The sequence below is a fragment of the Colobus angolensis genome, unplaced genomic scaffold, assembly GCF_000951035.1.
Source record: "Colobus angolensis palliatus isolate OR3802 unplaced genomic scaffold, Cang.pa_1.0 Scaffold388, whole genome shotgun sequence".
NCBI lineage: Eukaryota > Metazoa > Chordata > Mammalia > Primates > Cercopithecidae > Colobus > Colobus angolensis.
Window position 1 is genome coordinate 1 of NW_012117243.1, and position 22,083 is coordinate 22,083.

At 38.2% G+C, this 22,083-nt stretch overlaps 1 pseudogene; it reads right to left on the reverse strand.

Moving 5' to 3' along the window:
- Nucleotides 1–2,784: 2,784 nt before the first annotated feature.
- Nucleotides 2,785–22,083, reverse strand: part of LOC105520747 — a 53,695-nt pseudogene continuing 34,396 nt past the window's right edge.

Genomic DNA, 22,083 nt, shown 5'->3' on the forward strand with positions numbered 1-22,083 from the left:
TATAAGGAGTAAGGAAAGGATCCAGTTTCAGCTTTCTACTTACGGCTAGCCAATTTTCCCAGCACCATTTATTAAATAGGGAATCCTTTCACCATTTCTTGTTTTTCTCAGGTTTGTCAAAGATCAGATGGTTGTAGATGTGTGGTATTATTTCTGAGGGATCTGTTCTGTTCCATTGGTCTATATCTCTGTTTTGGTACTAGTACCCTACTGTTTTGGTTACAAGATACAGTAATTTCTAATAAGGAAATTATACCTATCCTAAGGAGTTGATTTGAAGGTGAAATGAGATAATTAACAAGAAAATGCTTTGTAAAATTTTAAGTTCCATAAAAATGCTTTGTGTTATTATTTTTGTTATTACTATATCAATTTTATGTATGACATTGTCTAGGTGACACAGTGCCTTTTTGTTTATTCTTTTACAAACCAACCATATTTTTCAATATCTCAGTGGAAATGTATGACATTGTGAAGGTTGGGAATGAAACCATAGACGTTTCTTGACACCTATCACTTCACAATGTTTTTAGCAAGTATTTTCTCATGTATTCCTCTTTCCAATTTTATTGAGGACCTACATCCAGTTATATCCTTTACTTGAAGATTTAGCAAATATTTTCCAGACTTTAAATATTTTAGGCTTTGTAAGCTGTATGCAGTTTCTGAAGTTCACCTTCCTCCTCCTTTTTCTTTTTCTTCAACAACCTTTCAAAATGTAAGAATCATTCTTAGCTCACAGGTCATACAAAAAGATCTATGGGCCATTTTTTGCCCATCACTGATCTATTTCTTTACTGAGTAGAAAGCAAATCTTTTGAGTAAATCACTTCTGTAAAGGAATTGATCTCCCTGATCTTTTTTTTTTAACTTTTCTACAATTTTTAATCAACATTGCATCCAGAGAGATCCTGTTAAAACCTAAATCAGATTGTATCACTCAAACCTCTATAATGGCTTGCTCAAAGCAAAAGCCAAAGTCCTCCAAATGCCTCCAAACCCCTAGCAACCCATGCTCTCCGTTTCCTTGCTGACATCATTTCCTTCTCCTCTCCACTCTGATCCCTCTCTCCCTTTCTGTTCCCTAAATACTCAGGGACACTCTTGCCTCATTGCCTTCCCATTTGGCTGTTCGCTCTGCCTGTAACGCGCATTTCCCAGATAAGCCCATTGTTGTTTCCTGGAACACCCTCAGGTTCCTTCTTAAATTTCACCTCCCCCATAATTTCAAATTGCAACCTCCCTCCACCATCTAACACTCTTTATCTATCTCCTTTCCCAGTTTTCTATTTCTCTGTAGCAATTATCTGATGTACTATTTATTTTACCCATCTATTTTTATTCATATATTTATGCCTATGTTTATAAGATTGTTCATTTGTTTATTTTTGTGTCCCCCTCCAACAACAAGGTGAGGATATTTATCTTTTTTTGGTTATGGCTGTATTTCCTCAACATACCTGTGAAACATACCAAAGGACAGTACCTGGCATTTGGTAGGGGATTAATAAATTACTGAATGAATAAATGTGTGCATGGATTAGTGAATGAATCCCCATAGTGTCTGAATTGAGGACTAGTGTGAAGAAGAAGGTAGCATGGTTGGGACAGGGTACTGCAAGTAGCAGTGTTTGGAATTCTCTTCTATGTATGTAAATATATAGGGTTTTGTTCATTTAGGTAATTTTAATGGAGTTTGGAACTATTTGAGGGAGACACATCACCATTTTTTATAGTGCATTCTATAGAATTCATTTTAAGGGCTTGTAAATATTGGAAATATATGCAGGCATATACACCTCTATTGAGTTTATTATAAGAGCCCCTTGAGGTAGAGACAACAAGTATAAATATCTTTCTTTTTTTGTTTTGTTTTGTTTTGTTTTTGAAAATTGAACAACCATTCTTTATTTAAAAAACAATCTCAGCAAACTAGGGATACAAGAGAATTTCCTCAACCTGTTGAAGGGCATCTTTAAAATATCTACTGCTAACATCCTATGTAATGATGAAAGACTGAATACTTTCCCTTAAGGTTGAGAATAAGACAGAGATGTCAGCTCTTACCACTTCTATTCAACATTGTACTAGAAATTCTAACCACTGCAATCATTTTTTAACTGGGAGTGGGAAGAAAGAGGGAGGGAAGGAGGAAAATAAAATGCCTTTAGATTGGAAATAAATAAGTAAAACCGTCTATTCACAGATATTATCATCTATGTAGAAAACCAAATCCATTACCAAGTTACAGAAACCAGCCAGTGAGTTTTGCAACACTGCAGGATGTATAATCGATATACAAAAATCAATTGTGTTTCTATATGTTAGAAGTAAACAATTAGGAATTGGAATTTTAAAAATGATACTATTTTCAATATCATTAAAATATAAAATTCTTGGGAATAAACCTGACAAACTATGTGGAATATCTGTACACTGATAACTAAAAAGCATTGCTAAGAAAAATTAAAGAAGACCTAAGTAAGTATCTTGTTCATAGGTTGAGAGACTCAACATTGTATGATGTTAATTCTTTTCCATATTCATCTATAGATATAAAGCAATTCCCATTCCATGCCAAGCAGGCTTTTTTTTTTTTTTTTTTGTAGAAATTGAAAACTGCTTGTAAGATTCACATGGCATGCAGATGATCTAGAAGATCCACAATAACTCTCCTGCCATGTAGCCTGGTTCCTAACAGGTCATGGACCTGTCTGTGGCCTGCAGGTTGGGGACCCCTGCTATAGAAGATCCAGATTTAAATTCAGAAGAAGCTTCATCTACTTCTGTAGTTTCATTTTCTTGCAACACTTGCTCCATCAAACTTGAACTTTGCAGGATTTTCTGAATCCGCTCAATGTGGTCATCTTGCTTTTTAATTGTATTTCTTAACATGGAATTTTCTACATCAAGCTTTTGTACATGGCCTTGTGTCTCCTTGGCACATCTTATAGTCGCTGTAAGTTGATCCTGTATTTCTTGAAATTAACTTCTCATCAGGCCTAATTTCTCCCTTGAATCCTGCATCTCACATTCCAAATGGATGCAGTGACGCAATGAAGCATCCAGCAAAGCTTTTGTTGTTGTTTGTTTAGGACATCATCCCGTTTTTGTTGAAGTTGTCTCACAACTACTCTTTCTGCTTTCTCTCTTTCATATTGACATTGTTTGTCTTTCAAATGATTAAATTCATTGCTCAACTTCTTATAGTCTTCTCCTAGCAAAAGATGGTGCTTTCTGCACTCGGCTTGAAGGTTTGGTACTCTAGCATCACATTTGGCTTGAATATCAATTATTGTTTTTTCTTGATTGTCAGCTTTGTTGTGAGCATCACCCAGTTACTGTTGAAGTAACATATTTTGTCTTTGTAATTGACATAATTTTATTTGCTTTTCTATGCGTTTTTCTACTTCCATTTTTGTACATTTTTTCAGTGTCCTTCATTTGACACTGTGTTTGGTTTAACTCTCTTTGTACGTACGTGTTCAAAAACCAAAGCCTTTTCTTTCAGAGCCTCTCTTGTGTAATGGAGCTCAGTTTCGAAGCCCCTGGACTTACTCTCAGCTTTAGAAAGTTACTGAGAAAGAATCAGAATACGAGAATTCAAATTTTCCTGTAAATGACAATTTATCTACCGCGTTAGTATCTTTCTTTTACAGATGAGCTTAACTTGCTCAAGGCTACATTACAATTTTGTTATAAATGTAATACTAGACTGAGAGTTTTTCAGCAGATCTTCCCTAGAAACTTGTGACTTATAAAAGTGATCCTGGTAACCCACAAAGATTTATTCAAGTTTCGACAATACATATACTACAGATTCAATTATAGCCCATCCATTTTAATGAATGGAAAAAATGATTTAGCAGAAAACAATATTAAATGTTGTACTATATTCATTAGTAATGGGAAATAGGCTCCATCCCTTGTAACACAACTTGAGCCCATCATATCCACATTATGGTCATGTTGATATTTAGTCAGGCTGCCCTTCTCTGTCTCTAGAAGAATTCTCATATAATTGTACTTATTGAAACAGATAAGGGATATTGGATGATTAAGAGTTTGTCACCTTGATTTTTCCAGAAGTCTTGCCTATAAAGCAAAGATAGTTGGTCTGGACACTTTCAGCTGCAAAGAGGTTGTTAGGTTATTAATTTTCATGGTAAATGAAGTGAGCTTATTTCATCTCTGTAGCCTTCCATATACCTATATTCAGTCCCTGTTGTATGTTTGGAAAGAAGGAAGTAGAAATTAAAAATGAAGAAAAGTAAATGATAATTTAAATGATACATGGGATATTTTATTGATTTGCATCAGTGTATGTAGATGTATGCATGTCTGCATGAATGCATGTAGAATTCAATGTGATCTAGTTGAAAATTTTATCTTGTTTTAGAGTTGTAAGTTGGGGTGGAGTCTTCAAGGTACCGGAAGACACCAATTCAACTATCCTATTACAAACTACAGTCCTCATACACCTTTATTTACCAGTTCTGCTCATCCACAGTACCAGAGGTCTATATCCTACTTTGTTTTCAGAATTTTCCAAATGCCTCTTACTACTTAGTGTGGCAATTTCAATATTGCCAAGCCCTGTACCAGTTACACAGGACAGAAGGATTTTATTTTCTGTTTATGCATCTATGTTCAGGGCCCAATGAAAGAACAATTGTGTGGAACTGAGGAGGTCTAGGTTTTTGTCCCAAGTTGGCCAGAAAATAATTGTGGCCCCTTGGAAAAGTCAGTTATTCTGGGGCCTCTTTACTTTTGTTTCCACAGAGTCTACTAGATGACCCCAAATAACATTTGAGTTGTCTGCAATAATAGTTTAGATGTCCTTGGTATTCTAAGATAAATGAACACAATTACACATAAAGCTGTGCAGCATCTCTCACTATGTTTTTAGAGCTTCCTCCGTTTTATAGATGATAAGCTGACAGAGATATAGCAGAATTGGATAATTTGACCAGAGGCTCCATAGTAAATGGAACTAAAACACAAGTTTCTTTGCCTTCTTGAGCTCACTTAGCCAACGCATAGGTTGTTGAATATTTAACTGCGTTTTAAAGGAGGCTATTATTATAGACCTTCCAACCAACAGCAGAAACTATTGAAATTCCTGAAAGATCCCTAACTTTGTGAGATTTCCACCTCTATTTTCATGTCAAGCATGTTGTATAAGTGTCAGATAATAACTTCTCAATGCTTCTCTGAACTAAAGTTCTGAACCTGTTGAGGTTTGCTCCTTGCTAGCTTAAGTTTATCCCAGATAGCAAGGAGCAAACCAAGGAGAAAAGAGAAGTTTTCTATTTCAAAATAGAAAAGTGGTTAACTGGGTTTTGATGCCAAACAAGTATTTATATGTTTACCTATAACACATTAATTTATTGTACCTACTAATTGTGTTCTCTCTGGGAAATGCAAAGGTATTTGAGGCATAGGCTGTTGGATTTTTTCCATTTTTCTGCAGACTGTAAGCTTCTCAGGTAGAACTATATTTCACTAGCATCTGTAACCAGAACCTAACACAATATCTATGAAACAATCAATAAATATGCAACAGATAAGTTAACAGATAGAGATATGACTTTATTTCCAAATGAACACATTATTAAGAAAGATCCAAGGCATAAGCAAAGAGAAAAATTGTATTTCCAGTCAGAGTGGCAACTGACATATAAATGATACAGATAACAAGTGCTACAGCGATTTGAAAGAGACATAAAAGTTCTTACTGGATTTCCATAGGATAAACCATGTAGAAGAAAAAGGGAGAGATGGATTTTGAGTTACTGGTGGGGGTTGAGGTAGTCACAAACCTAGTCTTGATTTAAAATCAAATTTGCAAAGTGATTATATTACGGGTAATGTAATGACACAACTCACTGTACTGAGACTTGCAGAGTTTATGATGGTTGTCCAAGATACAAAAACAAGTAATCATGGGCCAGAATTTTAGCCAGGTCCTGATGATCTCAAAACCCCAAGTCCTTTTTCTGTCATTAAGTTGCTTTTGACAGTAATTTTTGGTGGAATGCTACAAACTGGCTATAGGATATGGATGGAAAATTATAGCATTGAGGACTGGCGAAATATATATAGGTGGTGCTTTAGAATGAATGGCCCCTGTCCTGTTATCAATGAATGAAGAGAACTCATTAAAAGGTTCAATGAAAAGACTGACAAGAGTGACATTAGCAAAATGGCAGACTGGGAATCTCTAAGCTCTGAAAACACCAAAAACACCAAGGAAGAACCAGAAACTGGCTGAACTAACCTTACAGAAGCTCTGAAAAAAAGTCAAAGATTTACGGCAAATGAATGTATGCTTAATCAGGAAAAAGTCACCTTCATATGGTAGGACATTTTATGGTGTTTTCACCTGCCTTTGCCCAAATTCCCATTTCCCTTCTTTGTTTCATGGTCTTGGCCTAGAAGAGGTAGCAGCCCAGTTACCAGTTCTCCCCCTCAAACTGGAGAGAGTGGAGAAGATTTTATTTGCAATGTTCTAAACTGTCCAGAGGCTGCTCAAAGGCCTGGTTTCTATTTCTCATAACTCACATCTTAGGTGGTAAAAGTATCAGATTCCACTTTTGAAAGCTGTAGGGAGACTTCAGACCTGATGATGTCTATGACAAAAGATTATAGGTGGAGACATAGAATAGACCATCTAAGGCCCTGATGAGAATCTAGGGTAAGACTCTTTGGAAAATTAGGACATTTGAGAGACGTCATGCATAAGAGTTGAGAAGGCCAATTTCAGACCCTCAAAAGATGAATACTCAGAAAATACCTTAAACTTCCACCTTTAGCTGATCCCTAGGCCCAGAGAAAATCCAGCTAATCAGTGAAGTACTATCCTAGACAGAGTCTTTCTTCAAAAACTGGAAGATGTGTCTGTTTTTCAGATGCCCAGTTTTCAACAATTACAACAAATTACAAGGCATGCAAAGAAACAAGAAAACATGACCTATTCAAGGGAACAAAATAAATTGCCAGAAACTATTGATGAGAAAGCCTACAAAAAAGAATGAAAAAAGTCAAAAAGGCTGAAGATACCTATGGTATCCCATTAAGAGGACCAATATATGCATTATGAGAGTCCAAGAAGGCAAAGAGAGAGAACAAAGGGCAAAGGGATTATTTGAAGAAATAATGTCTACAAATCTCCAAATTTGATTAAAGGTATGAATCTACCAATCCAAGAAGCTCAATAAACTCTATGCAAGCCAAACTCAAAGAAACCACACTGAAACACATCATTACCAAACTGTTGAAAAATAAAAACAAGGAAAAAGAGAGGAACATGAAAGCAGCAATAAAGAAGTGATTTATCATGTGCCAATCATTAGCAGTAAGATTATCAACCAATTTATTATGAAGAAACTTTGAAATCCAGAGTCAGTGGGCTAATATATTTAAAGTACTAAAAGAAAAACAAAACTGTAAACTGAGAATTCTATGTGCAGCAAAACTGTCCACCACAATGAGGGAAAAATTCAGACATTTTCAGACAAGCAATAACTGAGGGGTTTATTACCACTAGCTCTGCTTTACAAGAAACGATAATGGGAGACTTTCAGATTCAAATTGAAGGATGCCACACAGCAACTCAAAGCCAGCCTTTATCAAACTTTTCTAAAACTCAAAGAGCAGGAAATGACTTTCCAGCTTTTCCTATGGGGCCTGCATTATCCTGATGCTGAAACCAGACAAAAATGCTAGCAAAAAAAAAAATACAGATCAATAAGTCTTGTAAAAATTAACATAAAAAAGTTTAAAACTTCAACAAAATATGAACAAACTGAATTCAGCAGCATAAGATTATACACCTGTGATCAAGTGGGATTTATTTCTGAAATGCAAGGATGTTTCAACATATGAAAATTCATCAAATACATCATATGATTTAGCAATTCTACTTCCAAGTATACATGCAAAAGAATTGATATCAGGGACTTGAACATGTATTTGTAAACCAATGTTCATAGAAGCATTATTCACAATAGCTAAAAGCTGGAAACTGACCAACTGTCCAATTATGGAATAATGGATCAATAAAATGTGATATATACATGCATATCTTATTTTATTAAACGTTGCATTATTGTGCTTCACAGATATTGCACTTTTTGCTACTAGAAGATTTGTGACAATCCTGCATCAAGTAAGTCTATTGGTACCATTTTTCCAATAGCATGTACTCACTTTGTTTCTCTATGTCACATTTAGATAATTGCCACAATATTTCAAACTTTTTCCTTACTATTTTATCTGTTATGGTGATTAGTATCAGTAATCTTTGATTTTGCTATTATATTAATACTTTTATAGGTCTGCCATAACAAACCTCAGTTGCCACTCTATATTTGTGGGAAATTGGTTCCAGTACCCCATGAATACCAAACTCCAGGGATGCTCAAGTCTCTTATATAAAGTGGCATAGCATTTATTAGTATAGAACCCAAAAATGCAAAAGCCACAATTACATTTGCACCAACCTAGTAATTACTTTGGAGCATCACAAACTTCACCCATATAAAATAGCCAACTTAATTAATAAATGTTGTATGTGCTCTGACTGTTCCATGACCAGCAGTTCCCCTGTCTTTTCCCCTCTCCTTGGGTTTTCCTATTCCTTGAAAGACAATAATATTGAAATTAGGCCAATTAATAGCCATACGGTGGCTATAAGTGTTCAAGTGAAAGAAAAAGTTACAAGTCTCTCATTTAAATCAAAAGGATTATGCTTAGTGAGGAATGCATGCCAAAAGTTGAAATAGGCTAAAAGCTAGGCTTCTTGTACCAAACAGCCAAGTTGTGAATGCAAAAGAAAAATTCTTGAAAAAAGTGTTACTGCAGTGATAAGAAAGTGAAATAGCCTTATTGCTGATATGGAGAAAGTTTTAGTGGTTTGGATAGAAGATCAAACCAGCCATGACATTCCCTTAAGTCAAAGCCTAATCCTGTCCACATCCCTAAATGTCTTCAATTCTTTGAAGGCTGAAAGAGGTGAGGAAACTGCAGAAGAAAAGTTTGAATCTAACACAGGCTTGTTCACAGGTTTAAGGAAAGAAATCATCTCGTAACATAAAAGTACAAAGTGAAGCAGTAAGTACTGATGTAGAAACTGCAGCAAGTTATTCAAAATATCTAGCTAAAATAATTGATGAAGGTGGCTACACTAAACAGCAGACTTTCAATGTAGATGAAACAGCCTTCTATTGGAAGATGTCATCTAGGACTTTCGTAGCTAGAAGAAGTCAATGCCTGGCTTCAAAGCTTCAAAGGACACAGTGATTCTCTTGTTAGGGGCTAATGCAATTGATGACTTTAAGTTGAAGCCAATGCTCATTTGCTATCCAAAAATCCTACCGCCCTTAAGAATTATGTTAAATCTACTCCGTCTTTGCTCTATAGATGGAGCAACAAAGTCAGGATGATAGCACATCTGCTTACAGAATGGTTTACTGAATATTTTAAGCCTACTGAAGAGACCTACACCTCAGGAAAAGAAAGATTTCTTTCCAAATGTTACTGTTCATTGACAATGCACCTAGTCATTCAAGAGTTCTTGAATGGAGATGTACAAGGAGATTAATATTATTTTCATGCCTGCTAACACAGCATCCACTCTGCAGCCCATGGATCAAGAAGTAATTTCAACTTTCAAATTTTATTATTTAAGAAATACTTTTTGTAAGGCTATAGCTGTCATAGTGATTCCCCTAATGGATCTGGGCAAAGTACATTAAAAACTTCCTGGAAAGGACTCCCCATTATAGATGGCACTATGAACATTTGTGATTTATGGAAGGAGGTGAAAAATCAAAAAGAACAGTAGTATGGATGTTCTTATGCTAACACATTGCCACAGCCACGCCAGCCTTCAGTAACCACCACTATGATCTGTCAGCAGCCATCAACATCGAGGCAAGACTCTCCGCCAGCAAAGATTACAACTCGGCCAAACAAGGTGGCTCACGCCTGTAATCCCAACACTTTGGGAGGCCGAGGTAGGCAGATCACTTAAGGTGAAGAGTTTGAGACCAGACTGGCCAACATGGTGAAAACCTGTCTTTATTAAAAATACACAAAATTAGCCAGGCATGATGGGGCACACCTGTAATCCTAGCTACTCAGGAAGCTGAGGTGGGAGGATGGCTTGAACCCAGGAGGCAGAAGTTGCAGTGAGCCAAGATCCCAACATTGCACTCCAGCCTGGGTGACAGAGAAAGACTCTGTCACTTCAACTAGGTGGGAGGGAGGTAGCATCTAGGACCAATCTCTACTTGACAGAGCTTCAGATTATAGCATCACAGATCTAAATAACCACAGTAGAGTCAAGAGTACTTTTTATCCAAGAATTGGAGAGGTTAGTAGAGTAAGAAGATTTCATTAAGAAGCTCTCATTTAGGTAGACTAGAAAAGAGAATAGAGATGCTTGGAGCTAGTTTAATTTTTTTATTTTTTGGAGAGACAGGATCTTGCTATTCAGCCCAGGTTGATGTTGAACTCCTGGCCTCAAGCAATCTTCTTGCCTTGGCCTCCCAAAGTTCTGGGATAACAGGCATGAGTCAGCACACCTGGCCTATTTGTGTTTATTTTTATAGTGAACAAAAATATACCACACCAATTCTCCTCTTTGCTCTTTAACAAACTGGAGAAATGCAAATTTGTTATACTTTAACAATTCATAAACATTATTCAAAGCTTTTTATACATTTCTTGCATTTTGATAACCCAGCATTTCTGGTTAGAGAGACTTTTGCCACAACTTTTTACTGGTGGAAAGTTGTTTGGAAAAACTTTCTTCCCACCAGTAAGATAGTGATCTATTAATATTACACAAATTTGATAACTTTATAAGCAGGAATTAAAAAAGCCTCCATGGTGATATTTCAGTCTAAATATCTCTGTTGTCAGCTATGATAACACAAAAATAACTGAAATCCCATTGACAATACCAACAATTTTATTGCTTATAAATTTAATTGACTTAGTCGTAGTCTTTGGAAGGTTGATTTTTTTTTCTTGAGCTTTGTCAAAATGGCTGACTACAAACAGCCAGGAAGAGCCTCTCCCATCAGGAGAGACCAGACCATCAGGTAGACTGGTACACTCTGAGCAGATCTGAAAGTAGTTTCTGAATGACTTTTGGGCATTGAGAGTTGACAGAGGGAGGATGCAGGCTGCAGGCTAAAAGGAGAGGTTGCTGGGAAACCTGCATGGGGTGCTAAGAACCAACACTCATACCTCACCCTTAGCAGCTCCTAGGGAAGGAGCAAGTGAAACAGGTGTGGACTGGCCAACTGTAGCCATGGTCCTCTGGGATTGTAGCTGCAGGATACCCCATGATCCCCACAGACATCTGAGCTGGTAGGGAGAACTGCCCAGAGAGTTTGCACAGGCAGAACTCCAGCCTGCACAGAGCCCAGGAGGTTTGGCATGGGAATGGCTGCAGTGGAGAATGTTTATTGGTGCCCATCCTCCAAAGGTCAACATACTCTCCCAGGTGGCTTTAGCTTTTATTAGCTGCTAAACCTGGACAAAGCCAGGCTGTCTTGCCAGTGGGGTGAGGCTGGAGTGATCTGAACATCCCTATATCTGCCAGCCTCTCCCAGGGTCCCTGCCTGGCTGCACCCATTAGCAGCACAGCTCCGGCTTGCTAGCGGCCACCACCACAGTTCTTTCACTGACAGACATCACCTACCTATCACAACACTTTTGAAGTTAGATCTCCACCAGCATGGACCCACCCACAGCCTTCCTTGTCCTGTGCCCACTCACACTCAGCCTCCCCACAACCAACCCATTGCTGCACATGTGCATGGGGCCAGCCACTGCTCCATCAGCATGCATACATGCACAGACTTACAGATGCACATGCACCTGCAGATCCACAACCAGTGCACATGCACACAAGGACCCCTGCTACTTTGCTGGGATGCATATGTGAGGGAGGTCACCACTGCCCCCCTGGGGTGCTTTTGCCAGCAGCCTCCATTGGAGTTTTGATGCCAGCAGACTGGGAACCCCTTAACCCCTCTAGTGTAGCAGGTGCTTAACCTTGAGGGGACAGAGAACAAAGCTGCAGGTGACCTGATCCCAGCCCCCAAGAGTTAGGGCTTGCAGCCCAGGAAAGCCAAGATAAAATTTGGTCCCCTAAAAGCATGTAGAAATGATGCCACTTGACTAAACCCAACCCATACCATAGTCAAATGCCCAAAGGCATCAAAGAATACAGAAACAAAAAGCCTCATCCAAAAGACAACAACTTCAAAGAATAAGGGAACATTAGACCACCCAGATCAACATGAACCAGCACAAGAACTTTGGCAACTCCAAACGCCAGACTATCTTCTTACCTCCAAATGACTGCACTAACGCCCCAACAGTGGTTCTCAACTAGGCTGAAATGACAGAATTCAGAATATTGATGGCAAAGAAACTCATTGAGATAAAATAAGGTTGAAATCCAATCCAAGGAAAACAATAAAATGGTCCAACAGTGTAAAGATGACATAGACATTTTAAGAAGGCACCAAACTGAACCCTTGGAAATAAAAAATTTGCTATGGAAATTACAGAATTCAACTTGAAGCATTAATGACAGGATAGACCAAGCTGAGGAAAGAATCTCAGAGCTCGAAATTCCTTTGAGCTAGCAAAGGCAGTCAAAAAAATTTTTAATGATTTTAAAAAATGAACAAGAACTCCAAGAAGTATGGAATTATGTAAAGAGATCAAACCTATGACTCTTTTGCATTCCTGAAATAGATGTGGATGAGAAAACGATTTGGAAAACATTTAAGGATACTGTCCATGAAAATTTTGCCCACCTTGCTAGAGAGGGTGACATGCAAATTCAGGAAATTGAGAGAAGTCCTGGAAAATGCTGTACAAGATGGCCATCCCTAAGACACGTAATCCTCAGATTCTACAAAGTCTACACAAAAGAAAAAATAATACAGGCAGATAGAGAACATGAGCAGGTCACATGTAAAGAGAACACCATCAGGCTAACAGTAGACCATTCTGCAGAAAACTTACAAGCCAGAAGAGATTGGGGCATGTGTTCAGCATCCTTAAAAAAAAGAAATGTCAACCATGCATTTCATATTCAGCAAAGCTAACCTTCAGAAGTGAAGTGGAAATAAAATCCTTTTCAGAGAAGCATATGCTAAGGGACTTCATTATCACCAGTCCTGCCTTACAAGAGTGCTTAAGGGAGTGCTAAACATGCAAACAGAAAACAGTTCTCTGCTACCACAAAAAAATGCTAAGTACATTGTCAACTGACACTATAAAGCAACTACATAATCAAATTTACCTAACAGTCAGCTAACAACACAACAACAATATCAAATCCTCACATATAAATATTAATATTGAGTATAAACAGGTTAAATGCCCCACTTAAAAGGCACAATGCAACAAATTGGATGAAGAACTAAGACACTACTGTATGCTGTCTTCAAGAGACCCATCTCACATTCAATGACATCCATAGGCTCAAAGACAAGGAATGGAGAGAGAGCTATCAAGCAAATGGAAAACAAAGAACAGAAGTCACCATTCTTATTAAAAAAAAAAGACAGATTTTAAACCCATAACAATAAAAAAGACAAAGAAGGGCATTACATAATGATGAAGGGTTCAATTCAATAAGAAGACTCAACTATCTTAAATATATATGCACTCACACTAGGGCACACACATTCAAAAAGCAAGTTCTTAGAGACCTAAGAAGAGACTTAGGTAATGGCACAATAATAGTGGGAGACTTGAACACCACACTGATAATGTTAGACTGATCATCAAGATAGAAAACTAATTAAAATATTTAGGACCCAAACTCAACACTTGACCAAATGGACCTAACAGACATCTACAGAACACTCTACCCTAACAGCAAGAAATATATATTCTTCTCATCTGCCCATAGCACATATTCTAAGATCAACCCCACAATCGGCCATAAAAAAATTCTCAAAAATTCAAAAAAACCAAAATCATACCAACCACACTCCTGGACCACAGCACATTAAAAACTTAAATTAATACTAAGAAGTTATTTCAAACCACACAATTAAAAAGTAATTAAACAGCTTGCTTCTGAATGACTTTTGGGTAAAGAATAAGATGAAGGCAAAAATTAAAATTTTCCTTGCAACTAATCAAAACAAACATACAACATACAAGAATCTCTGGGACACAGCTAAAGCAGTGTTAAGAGGAAAGTTTATAGCATTAAATGCCTACATCAAGAAATTAGAAACATTTCAAATTAACAAGATAACATCACACTTTCGAGGAACTAGAAAAACAAGAGCAAACTAAAAGTTACCAAAAGAAAAGAAATAACCAATATTAGAATTGAATTGGATGAAACTGAGGTTGGAAAAGCCATACAGATGAAACCAAAAGTTGGTTTACTGAAAGAATAAGATTGGTATATCTAGACTAATGAAAAAAAGAAGATCCAAATAAACACAACCAGAAATGACAAAGATGACATTGCCACTGACCCCACAAAAATACAAAAAAAAAAATCAGAGTTTCTTATGAATACATCTATGCATACAAACTAGAAAACCTACACGAAATGAAGAAATTCCTGGAAACATACAAGATCCCAAAGTTGAACCAGGGAGAAATTGAAACTCTGAACAGACCAATAACAAGTTCCAAAATTGAATCAGTAATAAAAAGACTGCCGACCACAGAAAACCCTGGACCAGACAGATTCACAACTAAATTCTATCACTTGTATAAAGAGCAGGTACCAACCCTATTGAAACTATTCCAAAAAAGTGAAAATAAGGGACTTCTCCCTATCTCATTCTATAATGATAGCATCATTCTGATACCAAAACCTTGCAGAGTCACAGTGAAAAAATAAAACATCTGGCCAATATCCCTGATGAACATAGATGCAAAAATCCTCAACAAAGTACTAGTACACCAAATCCAGCAACATATCAAAAAGCTAACTTACCACAAACAGGTAAGATTTATTCCTAAGATGCGAGTCTTGTTCAACATATGCAAATCAACAAATGTGATTCATCACATAAACCTAACTGAAAACAAAAAACATATGATCATCTCAATAGATGCAGAAGAGGCTTTCTATAAAATTCAACATCCCTTCATGTTAAGAAAAAAATCCCCAACAAACTAGGCATTGAAAGAATATACCTCAAAATGATAAAAGCCATCTCTTGCAAACCCACAGCCAACATCATAGAGAGCAGACAAAAATTGGAAGTGTTCCCCTTGAGAACCAGAACAAGAGAAGAATGCCCACCCTCACCATTTCTATTCAACATAGTACTGAAAATCTTAGTCAAAGCAGTCAGGCAAGAAAAAGAAATATAAGGCATCCAAATAGGAAGAGAGGAAGTCAAACTATCTTTCTTCACAGATTATATGATTCTATACCTAGAAAACCCTATAGCTCTCCTCAGAAGTTCCCAGAATAAAGAACTTCAGCAAAGTTTCAGGATACAAAATCAATTCTATACACCAATTACATCTAAGTTGACTGCCAAATCAAGAATGCAACCACATTCACAATAGACACAAAAATAATAAAATGTCTAGGAATACAGTCAACTAGGGAGGTGAAAGATCTCTACAATGAGAATTATAAAACACTGCTGGAAGACATCAGAGATGACACAAACAAATGGAAAAACATGCCATGGTCATCAATAGGAAGAATCAATATTGCTAAAATGGCCTTATTGCTGAAAGTGATTTACAGATTCAATGCTATTTCTATCAAACTACCAATGCCATTTTTGACAGAACTAGAAAAACTATTCTAAACTTTATATGTTACCAAGTGAGAGACATAATACCCAAAGCAATCCTAAGCAAAAAGAACAAAGCCTGAGGCATCAGATAACCCAACCTCAAAATATACTACAAGGCTACCATAACCAAAATGGCATGGTACTGGTACAAAAACAGACACATAGATCAGTGGAACAGGATACAGAACCCAGAAATAAAGATGCACATTGACAACCATCTGATCTTTGGCAAAGTCATCAAAAACAAGCAATGAGGAAATGACTCCCTTTTTAATAAATGGTGCTGGGATAACTGGCTAGCCATATGCAGAAGATTAATATTAGACCCCTTCCTTTTGCCATACACAAAAAGCAATTCAAGAGGGAATAAAGACTTAAATATATGACCTAAAACTATAAAAGCCCTAAAAGAAAACCTAGGGAATATCATTTTGGACGTAGGCCTTGGCAAAGATTTCATGATGGAGATGCTGAAAGCAATTGCAAAAACCAAAAATTGACAAATGGAACTTAATTAAACTAGAGCTTCCGCACAGCAAAAGAAATCAGAAATAAAGTAAACAGACAGCTACAGAATGGGAGAAAATGTTTGCTAACTATGCATCTGACAAAGGTCTAGTATCTGGAAACTATTAGGAACTTAAGCAAATTGACAGGCAAAAAGAAAAGAAAAGAAACCCAAAAAACTCCATTAAACAATGGGCAAAAGGACATGAACACTTCTTTAAAAAGACATGCATGTGACCAACAAGCATATGAAAAAATGCTCAACATCATTAATCTTCGGAGAAATGCAAATCAAAACTACAGTGAGATACCATCTCACACCAGTCAGAATGGTTACTATGAAAAAACAACAACAACAACAACAAAAGAAAATAACAGATGTTTGTGAGGTTACAGAGAAAAGGGAACACTTATACACTGCTGGTGGGAATGTAAATTAGTGCAGCCGCGGTGGAAAGCAGTTTGGAGGCTTCTTGAAGAACTTAGAGCTACCATTTAATTCAGCAATCCCTTTACTGGGTATATACCCAAAGAAATACAAATCATTCTACCAAAGGACACATGCACACATATGTTCATTGCAGGGCTATTCACAATGGCAAAACATGGAATCAGCCCAGATGCCTATCAACAGTGAACTGGATAAAGAAAATGTTGTACATTTATACCATGGAATACTACATAGTCATAAAAAAAATGAGATAATGATGGCTGGAGGCCATCATCCTAATAAATTAATGCAGGAACAGAAAACCAAATACGGCATGTTCTCACTTAAAAGTGAGAGCTAAACATTGATTACACATGGACACAAAGAAGAGAACAATAGGCACTGGGGCCTATCAGAGGGTGGAGAGTAGGAGGAGGGTGAGGATCAAAAAACTACCTATCAGATACTATGCTTATGACCTAGCTGACAAAATAATCTGTACACTAAATGCCTGCAACATGTAATTTACCCGTGTAAGAAACCTGCACATGTACCTCTTGAGTCTAAAATAAATGTTGGAAAAAATGAATCCTATAAAAAAAAAAAATAGACATTGAGGACTGCTAGAGAGGTAAGTGAGGGAGGGGAAAAAGTGCTAAAAAATTACCTGTTGGGTACTATGCTCGCCACCTGGGTGACAGGGTAATTTATACCCCAAACCTCAGTATCATGCAGTATAGCCATGTAACAAACCTGCATATGTACCCCTTAATCTAAAATAAAAGTTGAAATTATAAAACAAAAAGTAGTGCTGAAATTAAGAAACCCTGCTCTAGGATACTTAAAGAGCTAAATCATGACTTGCTCATCATTGTATCTCCAGAATGGTGTCTGGTAATAAAAGGAATTAGATAAATCATTTAAGAGGACCAAAGGCAGTAAGTACTCCATAGAAACTCATCATTTAGGGAGTTATTGAAAAGAGCATGCACTTTCAGGTCATCTGATTTTTATGTCATTCACAACATGCTCTTTCCATTGCAATCCTTTAAATGGTAGGGACCCTGAGAATTTTCTCATTGGTCCTTTTCTTTTATTGTATTCTCTTATTTCCTCTTTTCCTATTCTTTTTGGAGTCTCATGCTCATAGACTTCCTAAATAATCTCTTCCAATTGTATAACTCACTATGAAATATATATTAAAAGACCACAAAGTTCTATTTTCAGCTCAGACATCCTCTGGGGCTCTAGTATTGCCTACTCACATGTGAATGCTCACAGTCTCCTTTTGTACAGAATCCCTGTACACACCACTCATGATGAGTACAAGGCATATAAATCAGATCTCCCTCCAAATTCCCTGTTTCCTCAGATGAATGACCAAAAACCCTGTTTGTTGCCCAACACCTACTCTCTTCTCTGATCTCTCAACCCCATTTTCAATCCTTACCATGTGCTGTAAATTCTACTTCTTAAACAGACTAAATTGATGGTGAATTTATACCTTCTCTTCAGCTTGACCCCTAGAAACACATTTCTTTCCTGGATCCTGTCCACTGTCTCTTAGCCTACCTTCATATTTCCATTTTTCTTCTTGCAGTCCCTTCTTAGAGTCACCTCCTTGATCTTTCTATAAATACATATCTTCTTATATCCCTCTCTGTCTTAAAATTCTAAGATTTAAGTATATGGATAAAATCTAAACTTCCTAGCTCTAAAATGCGAGACAACTTATGATTTTTTCAGCTCACCTTTATAAATCTTTTCCTTCATTCTGGGCCCTTCCTTCCTTCCTTCCTTCCTTCCTTCCTTCCTTCTTTCCTTCCTTCCTTCCTTCCTTCTTTCCTTCCTTCCTTCTTTCCTTCCTTCCTTCCTTTCTATTTTTGCCACCTTCCATCCCACCTGCAACACTCTGACTTTCTTTCAGTGCTTCTATGCACATGCTGTTTCCAGTGTATGAAACACCCTCCCCGTCACAGTCACCTAGTTAGTGGAGAAAGCTGGATGTTTTCCTCACTATTTGTGATGGTCCATTTCCTGTATCAACTTGGCTAGACTATAGAACCTAGTTATTCAAACACTAATCTAGGTGTTGCTGTGAAGTATTTTGTAGATTTGATTAATGTCTACAATTAGTTGGCTTTACAGGAGGGAATTTATCCTGGATAATCTGGGTGGGCTTCATCCAAGTAGTTGAAGGCCTTAAGAGCAAAACTGAAGTTTCCCTGAGGAAGCAAAAACTACCCCTGTGAACTGCATCAGCCGCTGGTTGAGATTTTCAGTTTGCCCTTCCTGATGATCCACCCTACGGATTCTTGATTAGCCTAGTCAGTCTCCACAATCACATAAATCTCATTTTACACACACACACACACACACATACACACACACACAACGTACATTCTACTGGTTCTGTTTCTCTGTTGAAACCCTGGCTGATATACTACTCATGCCTCTCAATCTGACATTCTGCACACAGGAGGAAGCATTCTAATAAACACTTAGGCTTGTTCTCTGTCTTGCTCTCTCACTCTCTCTCTTGCTGTCTCTCTCTCTCCCTCTCTCTCTCTTTCTCCCAACTGTCCCCCAAGCTCACTCTTTTCCAAGGAAAGAGGTAGTGATTATGGTAACCAATTTAAATAGCCAGGGCTGGTATTCAAAGACTCATGCTGTTTTAACCAATGAGTGGAGTTACTCTGTCTTGTAACCTGAAGCAGGACTAGCATCCTGCTCAAGCATGTACACCTGGGCGGGATGCTTCAGTGGTTTAGATATGATTCGTGTGATCCCTGCCAAGTCTCATATTGAAATTTGATCCTCAGTGTTGGAGATGGGGGTTGATGGGAGGTGTTTGGGTCTTGGGAGTAGAATCCCTCATGAATCGCTTGGTGCCATTCTCATGGAAATGACTGAGTTCTTGCTTGATTAGTTCTTACAAGAACTGATGGTTAAAAAGAGCTGGTACATCCCTGCCTCCGCTCTCTCACTTCCTTTTTCACCATGTGATCTGCACATGCCAGGTCTCCTTCACCTTCCACCATGAATGGAAGCAGCCTAAAGCTCTCATCAGAAGCAGATGCTGGCACTATATTTCTTTTACAGTCTGCAGAACTGTGAGTTAAATAAACCTCTTTTCTTTGTAAGTTTCCCAACCTCAGGTATTCCTTTGTGGCAACAAAAATGGGCTAAAACAGAAGATTGGTACCAAGGAGTGGGATGTTGCTGTAAAGATACCTGAAAATGTGGAGCAGTTTCACAGCTGGATAATGGGCAGAGGTTGGAAGAGTTTGGAGGGCTTAGAAAAAGAAAGACAAGGGAAAGTGAAATTTCTTAGAGATCGGTTAAGTGGTTGTAACTAAAATGTTGATAGAAATATGGACAGTGAAGGCCGGGCTGACAAGGTCTCAGATGGAAATGAGGAACTTATTGGGAACTGGAGTCAAAGCCACTCCTGTTACACTGTAGCAAACAACTTGGCCACATTGTGTTAATGCCCTAGAGCTTTGTGGAAGGCAAGTTTATCAATCTTAATATCAGCCTTCCACAAAGGCTGGAGTGTACAACATGTTCACCTAAACTCAACTGGAAAAATTTTCCATCATGAGGTTCAACATACTGCCATATGCTCCTACCTGAGCCTTACATAAGGCCAAAGCTTCCTTGCCTGAGCCACTGCTGAGAACTTTCTTGTTTTGAATCCTGACAAGTGAAGACCTCTGCCTGCCATGTGATTCTCCTCTCAAACTTGCAGTGACTGTGGATTTCTTTAGCTCCATCTGGCTGACATAACCTCCCGAAACCTGTGGCTCAGTGGTCCCTGAGAAATAATGAACCTAAAAGCCTTTCCTTTTCTCAGTTTTCTGGAACAAGAAATGTCTAAGCAGCAAAGCATTCAAGAAATGTCATAGCTGCTTTTAGCAGCTTATGATCAGATACAGGAGCAAAGAAATGACCTAAAATTGGAATTTATTATTAAAAAGTAAACAGAGTGTAAAAATTTGGAACAACTTGCTAGAGAGATTAGCAAGAATAAAATGGAGCCAGGTGCTAATAGTCAAGACAATAAGGAAAAGGCTCTGAAGGCACTTCAGAAATCTTTGAGGCTACCCTTTCCATTATAATCCCAGAGGCCTAGGAAGACAGAACAGTTTTGGGGAAGTGGTTCAGGGTGTCACTGCCCTGTGCCACTTCAGGATGCTGCTCCCTATCTCCATGCCACTCCAGCTCCAGCCACAGCTCAAAAGGACCCCAGGTATTACATAGGCTGCTGCTCCAGAAGGCACAAGTCATAAGCCTTGGCAGCTTCCATACGGTGTTAAATCTGCAGACTCCCAGAATTCAAGAGTGATGGAGGCTTAGCAGCTTCCACCTAGATTTCAGAGGATATATAGAAAAGCCTGAGTGCCCAGGTAGAAGCCTGACACAGGAGCCCATGCAGAGAACCTCTACTAAGGCAATGCCAAGCAGAAATATAGAGTTGGAGCTCCCACAGAGAATGCCCTCCAGAGCCCTGCTTAGTGGAGCTGTGGAGAGGGCTGCCATGCTCCAGACTCCAGAATGATAGAACCACTGGCAGCAACATGCACCCTCAGCCTGGAAGCCACAGGCTCCAGACTCCAACCCATGAGAGCAGCCACATGGACTGCACACAGCAAAGCCATGGGGGTGTGGATGCCCAACACCTTGGGAGCCCACCGCTCACATCAGTGTGCCAGGATGTGGGACATGGAGTCAAGGGAGATTATTTTGGAACTTTAAGAATTAATTTCTTGGCTGGGCACAATGGCCCATGCCTGTAATCCCAACACTTTGGAAAACTGTGATCAGAGAACTGCTTGAGGCCAGGAGTTCAAAACCAGCCTGGGCAACACAGTGAGAACCCATTTGTACAAATGGCTTGTTGTTGTTGTTGTTGTTGTTGTTGCTGTTTAATTTGCCAGGTGCGATGATGCACACCTGTGTCCCAGATACTCAGGAGGCTGAGGTGGGAGGGTTACTCAAGCTTGGAGATTGAGACTGCAGTGAGCCATGATCACACCACTACACTCTAGCCTTGATAACAGAGCAAGACCCTGTCTCAGAATAAAAGAAAAAATAAAAACAAAGAAAAACATTTAATGTCTGCCCTGCTGAGTTTCAGACTTGTGTAGGGCCTATATTGCCCTTTTCTTTGGACTGATTTCTCCCTCTTGAAATGGAAATGTTCATATCCTTTGCCTACTTTTTGATGGGGTTGTTTGTTTTTTTTCTTGTAAATTTGTTTGAGTTCTTTGTAGGTTCTGGATATTAGCCCTTTGTCTGATGAGTAGATTGCAAAAA